Below are 18,775 nucleotides of genomic sequence, written 5' to 3'. Positions count from 1 at the left end.
GAATGTTAGGAAGAACACTGTCTCCTTGGGTCACATTGATGTCAGACGGATGAGCAAATGTCTGGCCAACTCTCCCTAGGGCACTGGCTGCTATAAAGAGGAGACATGTTAGCCAAATAAGCCTCCTTGTGCTCAGACCTCAGGCAGAGGGAGAAGGGGTTGTGTAGTGGCTTCATGATGTCCATGGGACTAGGGCCTGAGGTGACACAGCTCCATGGCTTGCTCGCTGCCCCCTGGGGAGTTCTGATGAGGGACTTTCACTCTGGTGAAATAGGCATGCTTGACTTTGCCTTGCTGCTGGAAAGAACTTCAGGAGTTGGCATGAGACAGACAGGCTTGTAGTTCATTAAGGAGAAATTCTAACCAAAATTTAAGTGTAGGGGGTCAATAGAGAGGTGCTCAGGACAGGATGAGACATACTCCAGTGTGTGGTGGAGCCAGGGTTCTCAAGAGAGTCCTCTGTAATAGCCTAACAATATCCCTGTGGACGATTTTGCTGGCTGCCAAAGTTACATTGTTCAAAGTATGTCTCCGGAGCTTTTCTCCACCACCTCCACATCATCCCCCTCCTCCTCCACATCATCCCCTTCCATCTCCCCCTCCTCCACATCATTCCCCTCCTCCTCCCCCTCCTCCAAATCATCCCCCTCCTCCTCCACCTCCTCCACATCATCCCCTTCCATCTCCCCCCTCCACATCATCCCCCTCCTCCTCCCCCTCCTCCTCCCCCTCCTCCACATCATCTCCCTCCTCCTCCACCTCCTCCACATCATCCCCTTCCATCTCCCCCTCCTCCACATCATCCCCTCCTCCTCCACATCATCCCCCTCCTCCACCTCCTCCACATCATCCCCCTCCTCCTCCACACCCTCCTCCTCCTCCACATCATCTCCTCCTCCTCCACACCCTCCTCCTCCTCCACATCATCCCCTCCTCCTCCACATCATCCCCTCCTCCTCCACATCATCCCCCTCCTCCTCCACCGCCCCACCCCTTCTCCACCTCCTCCACCTCATCCTCCACCTCCTCTACCTCCTACTCAACCTCCTCCACCTCATTGTCCTTCTTTTCCACCTCCTCCACCTTCTTCTCCACACCTCCTCCATCTTCTCCTGTTAGTAAATGATGTCACAGTATTATTTCTGAAGTACCTTTGATAGGATTATAATCTCAGAGGGTAAAAACATGGGTTACAAAGGCTGCACAGGGCATTTTTTTTTAAACCATAAGTAGGGATTTTCATCTTGCTTGTGAGACTCCTAGAAAATTAAAGGTTTACGCCTGGCAGAGGAGTAGGCTGTACTGAAAGTCACAGATGCTTAGGCCTTACGCATGCTCACTGCTGTTTTAACATTCTTACCTAAAATATCTTTCTATAAAAGGAGTACTGTCTCTGTGTAGGAGCCCTTCACAGCCAAGTTTGTTAATCGTACTGGGATCATTGACTCTTTGTGACGAGATTGTTTCATCCAGATTTTAGGATCACGGGTGCCTTTCCCTTCCCATGTCCCCTCCCTCCCTGTCTTTTAATCATGCTCTGTGCGGTGGCTTGGATGAGCAAGGTCCCCTGTAGACACAGGTGTCTGAACACTTGGTCCCCAGTTGGTGGCGCTGCTTAAGCAGGCTTAGGAGGTGCCACCTTGTTGGAGGAAGTGTGTCACTGGTGGCGGTGGGGAGGGGACTTTGAGAGTCTCAGGCTACGCCCCATTCATTTCTGCTTCCTGCTTGCATTGAAGATGTGAGTTCTCGTGTTCTTGTTCCAGCCATCATGCCTGCCGCTTGCTGCCATGGTCCCCTGCCGTGATGGACGCTTAGCCCCTGGAACTGTAAGCCCAAGTAAACCTTCCCTTCTGTGTGTGGCCTTTGGTCATGGTGTTTTAACACACCAACAGAAAAGTAACCAAGACACTCAGTGAGATTTGAAAGAAATGCCCCTCTACTGCCTTCTGTACCTGTGGTCAGCTTGCCTGGCTGGGCCTTGATGCCTTCTGTTCTCAGTGCATGTGTGTGCACAGGTGTGCATCCATGTACATGTGTCCGTGTATGTGCGTGTGTGCACTTGTTCTCATTAGTGGCTGTTTGTCTTGGCTGTGGGACCACAGTGGGAGTCTGTCTTGAAGTGCATCTGTGTATAGGGACCTGATGTGATGCTGTGCTTACACGTCACCCACAACTTCAGGGAGTCACGCTTGACTTTTCACATCACTCCTTCCACACAATAGGGAGTGCTGAGATATTTCACATTTTCCATCCCAGGGCAGCTATTCAGAAAAAAAAAAAATAGGATTTTTTTTTTTTGACAGTATCTTGCACTGGTTACAAATCGTAGCAATTGCCTGTGGGACTCTTGAGAAATTATGAAGTGTTAATTAGCAGAAGCACTGTGTATTTAAAAGGCACAGCATTTTTAAATAACGATGGAATCAGAACTACTTCGCAACGTTGTAAAACCATCTGGTCTGAAAATCTGAGGACTTAAATTCTGCTGCATATATTAAGAAACACGTCTGGGATCTTCTGGAAATGGTTGTTTTATAGCATTTCCCCCCCTCCCTGGATGTGGAAACAGGCCTGGAAGCAGGCCATAAACTGGTGATGGTTATGTCCTGGCAAGCTTGGATTGCTTCTCGTGTCTGGAAGCCTGTTTAGAGGACCAAATGACAAGGATCATGGCTGAGACAGTGCATGATGGATTAACACGATGTTGTCACAGGAGGCTGTGTCCTATGAGGCTACACCAACAGCTCTTCTGTGGCTTTTAAAGATGGGCATGAGTGACCAGAGAGACTCATGGCAGCAAGTTAAGGTCTTGTCTTTCTTGAATATGAAATGGGAAACACGTGGGCCACAGCAAGATTTCTTATATACCTATTTTTTTATTCTCCAAATGTATCACATGGATAAAATGTATCTTGATCATATCCACCTCTACTCCCTTCCTCTAACTCCCCTCAGCACCCCACTCAACACATCTCCCTCACAACTTCATGTCCTTTAAAAAAATAATAACCCACTGAGTCCTATTAGTTGCTGCTCATGTGTACATCCACTGGGGCATGGCCAACCTAGCAGTGAATACCCCCAGTGAAAAGTGGATCACTGTTGAGAGTTGAGTCTGCATTAACCACTGCCCACTGTTGAGAGTTGTGAGTCTGCATTAACCACTGCCCACTGTTGAGAGTTGTGAGTCTGCATTAACCACTGCTCACTGTAGGAAGAAGCTTCTCTGAGCCAGCTGGGGAGATGCATAAACCATTAATATTTAGAAGGCAGTTTGACAATGTGACTGTTGAGAAAAAGACATCAGTAAGTTCTGTCCTAGAGCCTAAGGCTTCCCTAGCCATGGTTTTTTTTTAAACCATATTTACAATACCAAGCATGGATTCCCTCTCTTTAGGATGATAGCTCCCAGTGGATGAGAGCTAGTTCCTGATCTATCTGCTTTTTGGTCATCTTGGAACTTGGACAGTGAAACTTCTTGGATGACTTTTGTGAAGCATTGTAGAGATATCACTGTGTGTGTGGAATGGCCTGGGAGGATTGGAGGAAACAGTCCAGAGGAAAGTGAGCCATGAGTGTCTGCACCATCTGCTCATTCCTGTTCCCACTTTCCAAGAGCAAAGCACAGGCTATGGCAAGGCTGAGGCCACTCACTCCATCTCAGCCTGCAGCCCTGTATCAGGGGCTCTTCTTCCTGCCTGTTACTCTTACAAGTGCCCAGATGTCTGAGAGCCCAAGTTCTAGTCTTCTTGGGTCAAGTGTTTTGCTTATTTTTTCCTTTTTAAAGCTTACATTTGTTTGTGTGTGTTCTTGAGGGTGTATGGTGGTACGTGGGACCAGAGAACAACTTGATCCATCATATGGGTCCCAGGGATCAAACTCAGGCCATCGGGCTTTAAGTGGTGTGTGCCTTGACCTGCTGAGTCATCTCAGTGGGCCAAGTGCTTTCATTTTACAAAAACATTAAGATAATTGATTTAATAATGATTTATGGGTCAGATCAAGTTCATCAGCATTAGTAACATAGGCTCCTAATTCTCCCAGGAATTCCTCAGGCCCCCAAGAACAAGGGGCACTGAAGTTCTTTTAAAATTTTTCCTATCAAAACCAAAAACAAGCCTAGAGAGAATATAAAAGCCTAAACAGAGTGCCACGCTTCAGGGCGACTGTTCTAACTGTACAGAGTGCCACGCTTCAGGATGGCAGTTTTAACTGTGTAGATATTTGCTGAGATGTATAGAGTTTGGAATGGGCACCTGTTTGAGTGACTTCCTTCTTGCTGTGAGATGTTTTTATCTGTGAATTCATTACAGCAAAGTGGTTTTATATAAAAGAAAGGAAAAGAACAAGTTGGCTCTCGATTGACCTGCTCAAGGCTGATGAACTAGAGATGTCAGGATCCATTAGCACTTTCTGGGTGAGTGGCTGTTCAATTCAGAAGCATCGACTGAGCTCAGGGACAAGTGCCACCAAAGGTCAGCAACTTTCACCCACTGCTAAAGTCAGAGCTTCCACACGCTGAAACCGTCCGTGGCCCAGAATTGCAGCTGATTGGATCCGTAGTGATCCTTAGTCTTCATATTCTCTGTGGCACTCTGGGTCTGTCTATTTCTCTGGTACCCGGAAGTAAACCAGAATTTTGTACGTGTGCATGCCACGATAGCACAACACTACATCTGTTACTTTTCTCCTTGCTATAACAAGAGTCACTTAGGGAAGGTAGGGTTTATTTTGACTCACAGTCTGTCTCGGGCAGGGAAGCCATGGTGGCAGAGACATGAGGCTGCTGGTCACATTGTGTCCTCAGTCAGGGAGCAGAGAGCTGAGTGCTGGTACTCACTCACCCTCTTCTTTTTATTCAACTCAGGACCCCAGGCCATAGAATGGTGCTACCCACAGTTAGAGTGGGTCTTCCCAGCTCAGGTAACATAATCTAAAACCTACACAGAGGTCTTTCTCCTCAGTAATTCTAAACCCAGTCAATTTAGTAATCAATACTAATGATCACAGCCTCCATGTCATGATCTTTTCCTCCCACTGTAAAACATCTCTCCAGTGATGGTATTTTTAGGGTCCAGCTCAGTAATCCAGGATAATCTCATCACAAGATCCTTAACTGCACCTGCTAAACCTTTACTTTAAGAGGTAATGTTCACATCATTGGATAAGCCCACCAATGCTGTGTGTGGATGTCAAGGCCAGGGAGGGAGCAGACATAGATGCCTTGACTATGCATAGCTCTATTGGAAAGTTGGCAGCTAATTCTTGTTTTCCTTATGAAGAGGTCACCCAGAAACACAGGCCAATGTTTTCCCTTCAATTTCAATGGAAATGAGGCTCACAGTGACAGAGGGACTTGTCTAAGGTCCTACAACTGTTGGGTCCCTCCTGCCCATAGACCTGTAGAGCTGGAACAGGGCTCAGCTTTTGGTAGAGCAGGCACGAGGAAGTATAAACATGTTTATTCTATTTCAGTAACGTTCACTTCTCACCATGGTGCACATTCCCATGAATAGCAATTGATGGTGTGAAGCCATGCAGTTCACACCTGCTACATGGGAAGTGTCTTAGTTAGGGTTCCTATTGCTGTGAAGAGACACCATGACTACAGCAACTCTTATAAGGGAAAGCATTTGATTGGGTCTGGCTTACAATTTCGAAGGTTTAGTCCATCATCATCATAGCAGGAAACATGGCAGGCAGACATGGTGCAGGAGAAGTAGCTGAGAATTCTACATCTTGATCCATGGGCAGCAGAAGGAGACTGTGTACCACACTGGGCATGACTTGAGCACATGAGACCTCAAAGCCCACCCCCACAGTGACACACTTCCTCCAGCAATGTCACACCTACTCCAACAAGGCCACACCTCCTAACAGTGCCCCTCCCTATGGGCCTATGGGAGCCATTTTTTTTTTCAGACCACCACAGGCAGCCAATGTGTGTCTGTCTCTTGGCTGATTCTTTCCATCTATGCTTTGCTTCATGCTAACACACTTCATGTGTGTCTTCCCCTGTATGTAACACCTCCCTGAATTCATCTCACAAGCTCTACTCTCCTTTTGTGTAGTGAGAGATAGAGGTCTCCTCTCCTGGTCCCTCTCATTTTTAACCCTGCAAGAGTCTCAGTCTTTGCTTGCCATTTACACTTTGGTTTTTCTCACACTTAAAAAATCTCACCCCTCACTTGTGTGTTCCATACTCGACTCCCAAGAAGAGCCAGAAATCTCAGGGCACAAATGTGCCAGGAGCTAGGTGGACATAGCCTTTTATACCTACAATGTGTCTAGACTATAGGGACAGGGGATGAGCTGTAAGCCTCACAGCCTGTCCTAGAGTTTACCAGCAAACAGCATTGCAGCTGGCCCCATTTTCAGCTACTATAACAGAATTTTGGAGACTGAGCCATTGATGAAGAATAGAAGTTATAATACTTAACACTGATTGTCAGCTTGAGAGGATCTGGACAGGCCTGTCTGTGGAGGCTTATCTGGATTGGGTTAACTGCAGTGGGAAGACTCACCTAAAACCAGGGACCAGCGTTCCCTGGGCTGGGTTTGCTACACTGCATAAAAAGGAGAGAGCAAGCTGAGCCTGAGCGCCAGCATTAGTCACTCTCTGCTTCCTGGGTTTGGATGCCATGTGTCCAGCTGCCTCAAGCTCCTGCCACCATGCCTGCCCCGCCTTCATGGACTGTATCCTTTCATCAGGAGCTTTTGTCAGGGCATTTATCATGGCAACAGGAATGTAGCTACAACAGAGGCTCACATGGCCGATGGTCTGTAGGTGAAGTCTGCAGGCATCCCGCACCAAGGAAGCACACACAGGCGGACCAGTCAGCCTAACGCATCCTTTGGATAAGAGCCAGCTTTGGAGACTATGACCTAATCTAAGCCAGTCACGAGCACCTTGCCCTCCTGACCCAATAATCTCCCAAAGGCCAAGCCTCTTAGTACTACTGCCATGGCAATTAAGTCCTAACACGGGGGCATTCTGACAACAGCCCATCTCAGAAGAGAAGGTGGAAAAGCATTAAAATGCACTGCTGTCCCAAATCTTAGTGCAGAAACCCTGCCGCAGACACCACCTGCCTGATTTCATCGAGCTCAGACTCTGAGCTGATGGTTCATTGCTGGTGAACTCTAGAATGGGCTATGGGGCTTCCAGCTCATCCCCTGCCCCTACAGTCTGGATGCATTGTAGGTATAAAAGGCAGTGCTGGCTTTCCCTCGAGAACATGGGATGGGGTAGCCAGCCCAGGTGCATGCTCACTGGCAAGATGGAGTCTGGGCAGTGATTTGTTTTTATATTTTAAATTGTTAAATTGTCAGTAAGCTGCTGCGCTAGGGATGATTTAACAGCAGCCTCTAGACTGAGATTTGGTTGAGTCCTTAGTTGTTAGGCTCTGTGCAAAGCCAGAGCTTTCTGTATAATCATATAAGGACTATCCCTGTCCACAGTGTACAAATGAAGAACCCGAGGTTAGAAAAAGTAAGCCATTGGGCCAGTGAGATGCCTCGGGGGATAGAAGCGTTTGCCACCAAGTCTAATGACCTGACTTTGACCCCCAGAATCCATATGGTGGGAGGAGAGAACGGACTCTTTGACTCTAGTTGTCCCCTGACTCCACACATAGCACACAGAGAGAGAGAGAGAGAGAGAGAGAGAGAGAGAGAGAGAGAGAGAGAGAGAGAAGGAGAGAGAGAGAGGGAGAGGGAGAGGGAGAGGGAGAGGGAGAGAGAGAGAGAGAGAGAGAGAGAGAGAGAAGGAGAGAGAGAGAGAGAAGGAGGGAGAGAGAGAGAGAGGGAGAGGGAGAGGGAGAGGGAGAGAGAGGGGGGAGGGAGGGAGAGAGAGCTGAGATTCAATACTGAGCTTAGCTATTATTTCCGGGGTTGTTAGGGTCAGAGCCTAGGTCCCAGCAGCCCTAATAAGCCAGTCTCAGCCACTTGTAAGCCATCAGCCTTAGACAAGCTGTGGTCTGTTGCATAAGTAACCCATCATAGTCTCTGCCTTAATTTCTCCTACGAAGCAGTCTGACACGTTGGAGGAGCTGTGCAAACTCTCTTCCCCGAGGATAAGCTCCCCTGGCTGGCTTCATTCAGCCTTTTCCTTCTCTTAACATGAGGTTCCTGGGGAAAATGCCAGTTTCTTGAGGACCATTGTTTCAACAGTCTTAGAGCCAAAGAGAAGGGCTAAGAGCATCCTCAGGATGGTCACACTGATGCTGACGGGCTGACCTGGGTCTGGGTCTTCCGGAAGAAAGACAGTTTGGAATACTAGTTTACTGCCCTCTAGTGCTCCTCTTTTTTTTTTTTTTTTTTTTTTTTTTTGTCCTTCACCCAAAGTTGGGAATATGCAGGCCAGAAATGAATCCCACAGCAAATTGGGATGTTAATTGCCCCTGGTGGAACATCTTGCCTCATGCTGGTTTCCCCTCTGCCCCATCCCTTCTCTGTCTCTGTCTCTGTCCTCTTTCTCCCCCCCCCTCCCCGTGTGTGTGTGTGTGTGTGTGTGTGTGTGTGTGTGTGTGTGTGTGTGAGAGAGAGAGAGAGAGAGGGGGGGGGGCGCAAACCCAGGGTCCTATGCATTCCAGAGAGCTGTATCTTTTAGCTCCGTCTGTGTCTTCATCAGCTCCGCAAATCAGAGATCAGGGTGGTGGTTCAGTCTCCTCTCTCATCTCATACAGGCTCTCCTCACCTATGATATTGTGCTGCTGTTTTATAGAAGAGGAAGTGGTGTTCTCATAAGAAAACAGACAAGCAAAACCTGAGTGGGAGCTGGGACATCAAGCCTGCCCACGTCCTTGACCTCAGGACGCAGTATTAAGCAGAAGCAGACATTTACACACAGGCACCCATGCATGCTTCTAAGACTGCTCAAGCCCTCATCTTGGGCTGTTGGTCTCTTGGCATCTCTTAATTTCACCTACTAATGGCATGCTCCCTACCATGGGGTTATGATGACACTAATTTCTTTTTAGTGTGTGTGCTTGCACATGTGTAGGTGTGTGTGGGCATGCTCAGAGACCCAAGGTTGGTGTTGGAAACTATCCTTCATCGCTCCTCCCCCTCATCTTTTGAAACAAATCTCTTAGTCAAGTGTAGAACTCACTGACATGGCTCATCTCCATAGCCAGCTTGCTCTGGGGATCCCGTCTCTGCCTTCCAAGGCTGGAGTTACACACCAATGACCACCCCCACAAACACACAACATTTACTGGGATCTGGGAGTCCGAACTTTGGTCCTCATGCTTGCGAGGCAAACACCTTAACTCCGGAGGCATCTCCACAGCTCCAGCAACACTGACTTATAACTCGGGTCTCATGCTTTATCTATTCTAAGACACATTCCCCCTCGTTTAAATAATCTCCGAAACTGGGATGTGTCTTCTAACCAAAGGTAATTTATAACCAAGGGTGTTTCCTCTTTTAAGCTGTGATTTAGGTGAACATGGTAGTGCTGGTGGTTATTTTTACAGCTTACCCTCATACCAGATTTGGTGCCTCCCCTACATCCCACCCCTACCTCCAACCCCCGCTTCTGGGACTATTGTCTGTGCCAGCCTGTGTGAGTCAGCTCCTGTGCCATTTTCCCGAACAGGAGATGTCCTGAGAGCGAGGCTGACTTGAGTCACAGTATCTGCCTCTTGTTCTCCCTCTGTTCACCTCTCATTTCTTCCTTCTTTTATCAGTAGTTTTATGGCCTCTTGGGAAGTTAAAATGGAAGATCATATTTTAAGATGTGTGGCTTCAACTGGTTACTTATTCCCTTGAGTCCGATGCTAGGAGCTCAGTCCCCCCATCTCTACAAATGAGCTCGGTTGAATTGAAGTTTTAAGCTGGGGGGGGGCTAGCTTCCTTCATATTGTGCTTTTAAATCTCTAACTCAAAGCGGCCTCGTTAGAGTCGAAATGGTCCTGAGGAGTGAACGGTTGGGATGATTAGGTGAACACTACACTGGTTCCCAGAAAGCATGTGGCTTCCTGATAACGTTTGCTAGGAGCTATTTTCCCTTAAGGGTGTTTCAGGGGACTTGATTTCAGCTTGTCTGAAATTATAGTAAAAGAAAAACAAAAGTATCTTGAGGGCAGCGAGATGGCAAGGAAAGTATCAGTGCCACCTCCAGGGAGAGGACAAATAAGGACAGAGATCCCACACATGGATACCTGGATCCTAAGGGACCCCAGGTTGGTCAGTGGGATGGAAGCAGAAGTCTAGATTTTACAGGCGGTAGTCTCAGAGAAATAGAGGGAGTTATGGGAGAGCATTGTTAGGGTAGGAACAGGCTCAGAAAATCCAATCCGTTGCTCCAAAGTCTGCCTTCCCTTCCGTGGGCTGCATCCATTGTCCAGACTGTTTCCTCTGGTCCTCTGCATCCTGCAAGGAGGACAACATTTGAGAAACGGTAAGGATAACACACCTGGACTCTTCATAAGTGTTAGCCAGGTTGAATCGGCTTAAAAAAAAAGAGAGAGAGAGAAAATTGTTTTGGTCACAGTTGTCAAGGATTTATCCCATGGCTGAATGGTCCCATTGCTTTAGGTCTGTGACAGCAGGGTGCATGCACCATGGCATGAGCCCATGACGAGGGAGCAGGCTCCCTCATGGCTGGGTGTAAAAGAGGGGATATGCCTGACATCCCACAATTCTCTTTAAGAGCACACCCCCACGATCTTAAATCCTTTTGCCTCTTAAAGATGTTTATATAATTTTCCCTTGTCCCCAGTTGGTGAAAACAAAACACTACTCATTCATACACCCTAATTAAACAAACAAAAAAACGCAACAATTTTGACCTCCAAGTATTAAAAGTGTTTATTTCCACCTCTGGTGGCCAGGGGTGTTTGCTATGTTAGTGGCAGAAGGCATGGTGGGCAGCCCTTCCTGGGAGCTGTTGGCTAGGAGCAGGAAGGGCTATGAGACAGGACCTCAAGCAGCGCCGTCAGCTTGGGCCACACATAAGAATGTTGCGGCGCTTGCACTTGGTCAGGTTGAATGCTTTTGAGGTTTACTGCACTGGCCTTTAGCACTCACGCCTGAATGCAAGGGTAGGCAGGGTGACTACCTCCTAGGCCTGGGTGGATTGCCAGATAGCAGAGGTGAGAAATGGTGACTCAGAGGACACTCTGCCTCTGTACTTAGCTGCATCGTTCCCAAGGTAGCAGACCTTTTCCCTGGAGGGATGGTGGGTGGAAAGCCAGGGCCAGCCAGTCTGCTAGTTCCTCTCAGTTTCTGCAAACCAAGAGCTTCCTACATGCCCCGCTTCCCCCTCGCGAAGGCACGAAAGCTGCTTGGCTTGGGGATCAGTGGTAGAGGTGCCCATTATGTGTGTGAAAGCCCAGAGTTGGTGCCTTAGTGCTGGGAACTGCACAGCTTCCATGCTGAGAACTGTTCACACCACCAAAGATGTAATGGCCCCCACCCCCTGAGAAGGCCTTTTGAGAGCAAGGATTGGGGATTCTGCTACTGTCTAGCAGTTGGGCGGGGCCTGGCACACGGTGGGTATTTTTGTGAGAGGACTGTATCTGAGTCCAGGTCCAGCAGAGTCCAGAGATGACTCCATCTACTTGAGTGACCCAGCAGCCATGGTACTATGTATGGGTGATCTATGGCTACTTGCCACCCCTGTAGCCCACCTTCTCAAAGTGAGTACTAGAGGTGCCTCCCTGACCCCTGCCTCCTAATGGCCACTTCCTCCTGAGCTGGGGTCAGCTCAGTTCTGAGCCTGTTTGCCAGGAGTAGGAACCAGACTCTCCTTTCCAGACTGAATGCTGGGGCTTCTGTCACGGATACAAAACCCGGACTTTGGGCTGGGGCTGTTGGCTGATGTCCCCATTCCTGCCAACCCCCCACTACCACCATTCTACTTGGTCTGTGGCATCTACTCACCATTATGGGGGGCGGCAAAGAGACAACACACTGTCAATCAGATGTGTTCAAACTCAGGCTCTGTTCTCGACCAGCTTAGAGCCCCAGATCTAGTCACTTGGGTTCCCAAGGCCTCAGGTTCCTGCCTGGAAAACCAAGAGGTTGGCTCTTCATTGTAGGGCTGGGGAGAAGGACCAGCCCAGCCAGCCCCAGCAGCTCCTGGGGTTCACGGCTCTGCACACTGAATAATAGCCGTCATTAAAATCTAAGTCAAGACCTTGATTCTCCTAAGCGTGAATCCAGAGGTTCCAGTATTCTGTCTCCAGAAGCACTGGACAAGCAAGGTCTGTCTCAGGCCAGGCCATCATTTCCAGGCCCTGTATCAAGATGACCAGTTGACTATATGTCCCCATACATGTGTCTGCGTTTCTCTGTGTAATAGGCACCCTCATTTTCAATGAAGAGTCTGACTATGGTTCCCTGGGAGTGGTCTCTCTCTCCTGGGTGTCTTGCTCTTGGGTCCAGTTCCAGTTTCTGCTCACTCCGGGCCCCTGAAGCTCACAACCAGTCCAAATGTTACAGCTGCACAGTGAGAACAAAGGGAATCTAGCCCTGTGGCTGTCCTTCACGGCAACAGGTGGATGGGAAACATAGCTACTAGCCCCCTAGGTGTGAGGCCCTTAGCCAGAAGCTCTTAACATTCTCCTGGGCCTCTCTAGAAGAGCGTGCGTAAGGAGTACCCAGAAATCAGTACTTGGGTGCATCCAAGGCAGGCAGCAGCGAAGAGCTTCTTCCAGCCAGCAGGGTTTCAGAAGACTGATGTCAACTTTACCTCCTCTTTATTCCTCCTCCTCCTCTTCTTTTTTTTTTTTTTAAGCACTTTGGTCCTAAATGACCACAGTGGTTATTATGTGAGGCAGAACATGGAAGAATGTGGAACCATGTGGTGTGAGAGATGGTGATAAGTGTCCCCCATGGTCCTGCCTTTATCTGAACATGGCAGGCAGGGTGTGGCTGAGTCTCTCATTTCACTGCCCACATCTGTTCTGCAGAACAGCAGCAAGGCCTCAGCCGCTGCCTCTGCCACTTGTGGGAGTCTCCCAGGATGGAGGATCGGTGAGTGTGGGTTCTGGTGACATGTCGGAGGCTGGCAGCAAGTGCCTGTGGTTACCTTGCCCATAGCGGAGCTTTCAGGCCCCTGATCCTGTGGCAGTGGTGACTGACCAGCAAGGTGAGGGCACCTCATGGCTGATTAGGCTCTGTGTGCCAAGCATTATGACTGTCTGTTCTGATCTGGAGACACCCCACTGAGGTGGCAGGAGACAGTCACCCACCTCTCAAGGCACACAGAGCTTAATCTTTAGATTTGAGCCATGTCTGGCTGTGTGGGCTCCTATCTGTTTTCCAGCCCCAGGAAGCCAATGCACCCTCCAGGGACCACTGGGACTTGCTTTTAGTGAGACAGGGAGGACAGTGCCCTTGGCAGTGACTTGCAGCACAGCTGTGCCTCCAGCCTCCTGAGGCCTGGAGCTGTGGAGGGCAAAGATCTGGCCACAGTGGGAGGGGTTTCCAAGGCTCCAGGGCTTCCTGTGCGGACAGCAAGGGTCCTGTGGGTCAAAACTGGGGTAAGGGCCTTTTGGAAAGTGAGAGGACTCTGGGTTGTGATGTAGTGGGTGGTGTGGACATTGCCTGCTTCTTGGACCCCTGGGGTCAGTGTTACCTGTGGACTTGGGCTTGTTTGGCAGGATTAAGACTGTGCTATTGTGAGTTCTGATGCCATGCCTGAGACTTTCAGCAAGTGCCTGTGGCTGGCCTTGCTCAGAACTGACCTGGGAGGGGGCAGGGCTGGACTTTCAGGCCGCTGAGCCTGTGGCAGTGGTGACCAGCAGGAGAAGGACAGCTCATGACTATTCAGGCTGTGTGTGCCAAGCATAGGAGTGACTGACTGTTCTGGTCCGGAGACACCCCACTGAAGTGGTGGGCGATCTGCTAGACTCTGTTCCAGACTGGCCTGAGGGGCCAGCCCCTGGGCTGGGTATCAAAAGAGCACGGTGTTTACAAGGCTGTGACTTAGTTCTCAGGGTACCTGTCACCTTTCTCCGTAAGGAGCTGTCTGGCTTCTGTCTCTCCACTGTGTGCTGTGGGCTCCCCTTAGGCCTTCTTTGACCCTGGGGCCTGGGGGCCTGGATAGACCTGGTGATGCTTTGTTGAACTGCCCCTACTTTCCAGTGTGTCACTAGTCAAATGTTTGCTTAGTCAGTTAGCATTTATCCAGCACCTACTTTATACCAGGCCTGTGCAACACCTAGAACAGAGAAATATCAAAACCACGACCCCTTCCACCTGCTGGGAACTCTGGGTAATCGCCGTTGCTGTTAGGTTGCAAGATGAATGAGAACAGTAAGTGAAAGTGAGTGGCAGCTTGATTGAACAGATTCCCCAGAAAGGAGACACCTGAGCATCAGGAGAAGTTCAAGAGGAAAAGATGCTTCCGGAAGACCCCACTGTCCCCAAGAATTATGAGCAGCTTCAGAGTATGATGGGAATAGAGGGTGGAGCAGACACTGAATGTCACCTCAGGGTGTGGTTTCATTCTATAGGTGGCCTCCCCAAGGGGATGGGATAGGGAGGGAGAGAGGGAAGGAGAGAGAGAGAACACACACACCAGTGGGCTCCTTGGTGAGGGTCAATGAGATTGAATTCAACACAGAAGGAGCAGGCATTTGGTTTTATAAAGCAAATCCATAATTATAGTTTTATATTTGGCCAAAAAGGGAATGCCTGTCATTTTGTAACAGAATCTCAGTTTGGCTAAGTTTTGATTGAAGGAGCAGGAATTAAAGACACCAGCTTGGTTCCCCTGTCAAGGGGTACTGGGTTTCAGCAGGACCATGGCAGGCAGGGACCAGGTTGCAATTCTGGGACAGTGACTCTGGCAACCAGTGACAGGAAGGGTCACACAGGCCACCTCCCATTGAGGGGCAGAGACAAAGAGACATAAAACTACAAGATCTCTGTGGCTGAAATCCACAGGACAAGGAGAGGGAAGAGCCAAGGTTGCCTTTCTGGTATGCTTGGTAGCAGTGGCTGATCAGAGCAGAGAGGTGAACCCAGTCAGGCACAGAGAGGCCATGGTATGGACTGGCCAAAGCCACAGGCCTTTGGGCAGGCTGATGTTAAGATGGCAATGGGACTTGAGGGTGGAAAAGGTCCTTTAGCATTTTTGTGCCTGAATACACCTTCTCTTGGGCAAGCACATCGAGAGGATTTAAAGGAAGTTCAAGTCCAGTTATAAAGGCGATGGGAGCCTTCTTAACCTGTTGACAGTCATGGTTTGCTTTTAAACACTCATTTCCAGATCATTCTTCAGTGGATCCCAGCATCTGTGGGTAAGTCAGGTGACGAGCCCCAGCAGCGGTCAGTGTGGCCAAGGTCCTGATGTCTGTCTGCTCTTTTGTTGACAGTTCCCACCTGGATGTGTGACGTGTGGCTGTGCCAGCCCTCCTAGTGAGACCTGGTACTGAAGACAGACATTGGACAGGCCCAGCTCAGCCCACTGGTAAGTGGTTGATGGCTTTTGGAGGCCATGGTGGAGGTTGACTGTGGCTGATGTTCTAGACACTCAAGTCTTTGCTCTGAACTCCCCTCTGACCAGGAGCTACATAGACTATTGTTAGCACTCCACACCTGGTCCCATCCCTAGGGTGCAGGAGCCCTCTGCAGCACCCAGAGACACCGACTCTGGGGAAATGTCAGCCAGTGCCCCCTCCTCTTTATCACATGCTCTTGCTGGTGGGACATCCTTTCTCATGCCCCCATAAAAATCTGAATGTCTGCAGTCTCCCTCTGCCCCCAGGCACCCTTACTTAAGCATACAGAGGGAGCTTTAATGCAAAGGCATGGATCATTTGTCTTTTAATGGATCTCAACCTCTAGGGGGAAGGGAGGATAATGGGAAGAGAATGAGAATATGAATATGAGAATGTGTGCATGCATGTTTATGGCATGGAGCAGAAACCCTTAACTTCTGATTGCGGTCCATGTCTGGTCTTTCTGGGTGGCCAGACTCTCCCTGGAAGCTATCTGAGGTCCCATAGCACTTTTTTTTCTTAACACAAATGCCAGTTTCCTTGGAAGGAGCTCATAGTGAATAACAAAAAATCCTATCTTTTGGACATTTAACAAATTCCAAAGGAGTTTTGAATCTTGGTGCAGGAACTGGGGCAGCATCCCAGAAGCTTGCCTCCATCATGGCTGGCCCAGTGATCTCTGGGCTGATGCATCATTTTCCTTCCTGTGTTCCTTGTGTTAATAGAGCTCAAGACTGAATTGACTTCTTGGACTAAAACACACCATTATGGTTGTTAAGTGTGCTTACAGGTGAATCACTGCCTCTCCTCATGAAGTTCCTAATGGGAGAGGATTACACCCCCTCAGAGGCACCTAGTAAGACTGAAGACAAAGACTTGATCACAGTGACCATGTACCATGTTTTAAGTACTCACATATCAAGCTTTGCTATCCCTTAACTGGTGCTCAGTGGTTAGGTGAACTGGCCAAAGACCACACAGGTTCTCAGTGACATTGCTGAGATTTGAACCCAGATGGATCTGTTTCAGCACCGCTACCTTTACCCACTAAGCCATCTTCCGGTAACTGGTCACCACCAGCACTGTGGAAGGGTGCCTCACTTTCACAGAATCCCTGTTCCACGGGCACAGGGTTAGAGCCATTCTCCTGGGAGCACATCTGGAACCATGGGCTGATCTCTGAGCAGGAAGATGGCCAGAGAGCAGCCAGTCATGGCAGGACAGCTGCTCTGCAGTGGAGATGAGCCGACTCGTGTCTTTCCGCTGGACAGAATGGACTGAAGTCAGGAGAACCCAGGACCAGCTGTGCTGGGCCACAGCACCCCAGGCCCAGAGAAGCAGGAAATTTGGTGCTTCTGGCACTGGTGGCCTAGAGTCCGAGGAGGATGTGTGTTGGGGTGCAGGTAGCTCATATATCCATGATCATACCAGAGTACTCTTCTGAGTACTTGCTTCTACTTCAAAAAGACCCAAGGTCAAGGCTTTGAAAGTGCTATGGAGATTGGCTTGCTACAGTGGTACCAGGTACAGTGGCAGCTGAGAGGGCAGGACCCATGGGAGAACTTTTGGCTACAACCCAGAGAATCTGCTGCCCCTCACATGTCTTCATAGCTTGGGTGGGATGAGTCCTCTGTACCTGTCTTCCCATCCCTTCTTACCATCAAGGTCCAGGGATGAGCTGGATGGGGGCAGAGTGGAGGCACAGTGTTCAGCACTGGCTTCTAGGGCTGGGGAGGCAGGAAATTCCTTTGTCCCAGGACATCCAGGTCCTCCATCCTCCTGTCTCTTCTACCCGGATCTATCTGTCTCCAACTTCCACAACCATGTATGGTCTGAGTTGACAGGGAGCCCAGTGGTCATCCTGTGCCCCCCCCACCATGAGAGAGGGAAAGAGACCCCTGAGCCCACCCAGGTGTCAAGAGACAGGGCTGGTTAAAGTGCAGGCATCTGACTTCCAGTCCAGACCTGCTCACCAGAAGTGGCCCCCAGCCCCAGGCTCCTCTCTGCATTTAGAACAGACATGAGACTCAGGACAGCTATGGACAGGTCCAACGCAGAGTCATAAGCTTATTTAAAACACTATGAGATTTTATTTTACTTTTTTGGTGTAACTCAACTGTGAGGTTCTCAAGCTTGAAGTTTGTAGATGACTGTGGCTTGGAGAAGCCCAGGGTCAGATAGGCCTGACTTAGAGGAAAGGGACAGGTCTGTTTGGACGCCCCCAAGTACTCTGTGCTTGACGTGCACCTTGCCAAGTCCGTTTTAGAATTTGAAGAGAGTTTTCTCTCCTCCATACCTTCCTCCTCCTCTCCATTCTTTCCTAACCCCAGTCCCTCATCCCATCTCTTGTTGCCAAACATCTGCCCAACAGGATCAGCCAGATGGCACCCATGGCAGGGCTTTTTAAAAGACAGTCTCATGCATCCCAGGCTGGCCTTGAACTCTGCATGTAGCCGATAGTGACTTGGATGCCTGAGTCTCCTGGGTCCACCTCCTGAATACTGGGATTGTGGGTATGTGCCCCCATGCCCCATTTATGCAGTGGTGAGGGTAGAATCCAACTCCTGGAGCGTGCTGGGCAAGCACTCTCTCACCTGAGCTATATCCTGGTTCCTGGCAGTAGTGTTCTTTAGTGAATTTCTCGACCATAGCTTTCGAAGAGGCCTACAAAAAAAGTTCTTTTTTGTGGCGCACGCCTTTAATCCCAGCACTCGGGAGGCAGAGGCAGGCGGATCTCTGTGAGTTCAAGGCCAGCCTGGACTACCAAGTGAGTCCCAGGAAAGGCGCAAAGCTACACAGAGAAACCCTGTCTCGAAAAACAAAAAAAAGTTTTTTTTTTTTTTTTTTTTTTTTTTTTTTTTTTTTTTTTTTTTTTTTTTTTTTTTTTTTTTTTTTTTTTTTTTAGCAAAGAGCCTTTATTCTCTAAAGCTCTGTCCGACACATTGGTGAGAGCAGAGAGCCCAAAAAAAGTTCTTTATGTAATTTGTCCAAGATGCTGGGCATAGACCCCAGCCAGTGCCTAGACGTGCTAGGCAAATACTTTTCCCTAGGAACTACACTCTAGCCCACTACGATGAGGTCAACCTTTTACTGAAGTGCCGTGGGTACCGGTGCAGCTTCTGCCCTACTGTGTAGGGATCCAACACAGAAAGACTCAGAAAGGGCTTCAAGCTATATTTCCCCTCCGCCCAGGAAGTCTCCTCTGACACTCCACATGACCAGTTAAGCTGGACCCTTATTTGCCCAGCAGCTGATGGTGCATTAGCAGCCTCCATGGGTCTTCATCCCAGGAGGCAACCTGCCTTCTCACCTGGAAG

General features: G+C 49.2%; 1 protein-coding gene across 4 annotated transcripts in view; it reads left to right on the top strand.

Moving 5' to 3' along the window:
- Nucleotides 1-18,775, top strand: part of Add2 (adducin 2) — a 103,115-nt gene that overhangs the window by 43,147 nt on the left and 41,193 nt on the right. For 2 of the 4 annotated variants that reach the window (XM_028854045.2, XM_037203897.1), the window contains exon 2: nucleotides 15,333-15,427. The gene's annotated coding sequence lies outside the window, so the exon portion shown is untranslated. Of the gene's footprint in view, nucleotides 1-12,815; nucleotides 12,985-13,010; nucleotides 13,100-15,332; nucleotides 15,428-18,775 lie in introns of those variants that run through there. The other 2 variants (XM_037203895.1, XM_037203896.1) reach the window with 2 other exon arrangements.

The sequence above is a fragment of the Peromyscus leucopus genome, chromosome 3 (assembly GCF_004664715.2).
Source record: "Peromyscus leucopus breed LL Stock chromosome 3, UCI_PerLeu_2.1, whole genome shotgun sequence".
NCBI classification, from domain to species: domain Eukaryota; kingdom Metazoa; phylum Chordata; class Mammalia; order Rodentia; family Cricetidae; genus Peromyscus; species Peromyscus leucopus.
Note: the sequence above shows the minus strand (reverse complement) of the source record. Positions and strands in the feature narration are given on the sequence as shown.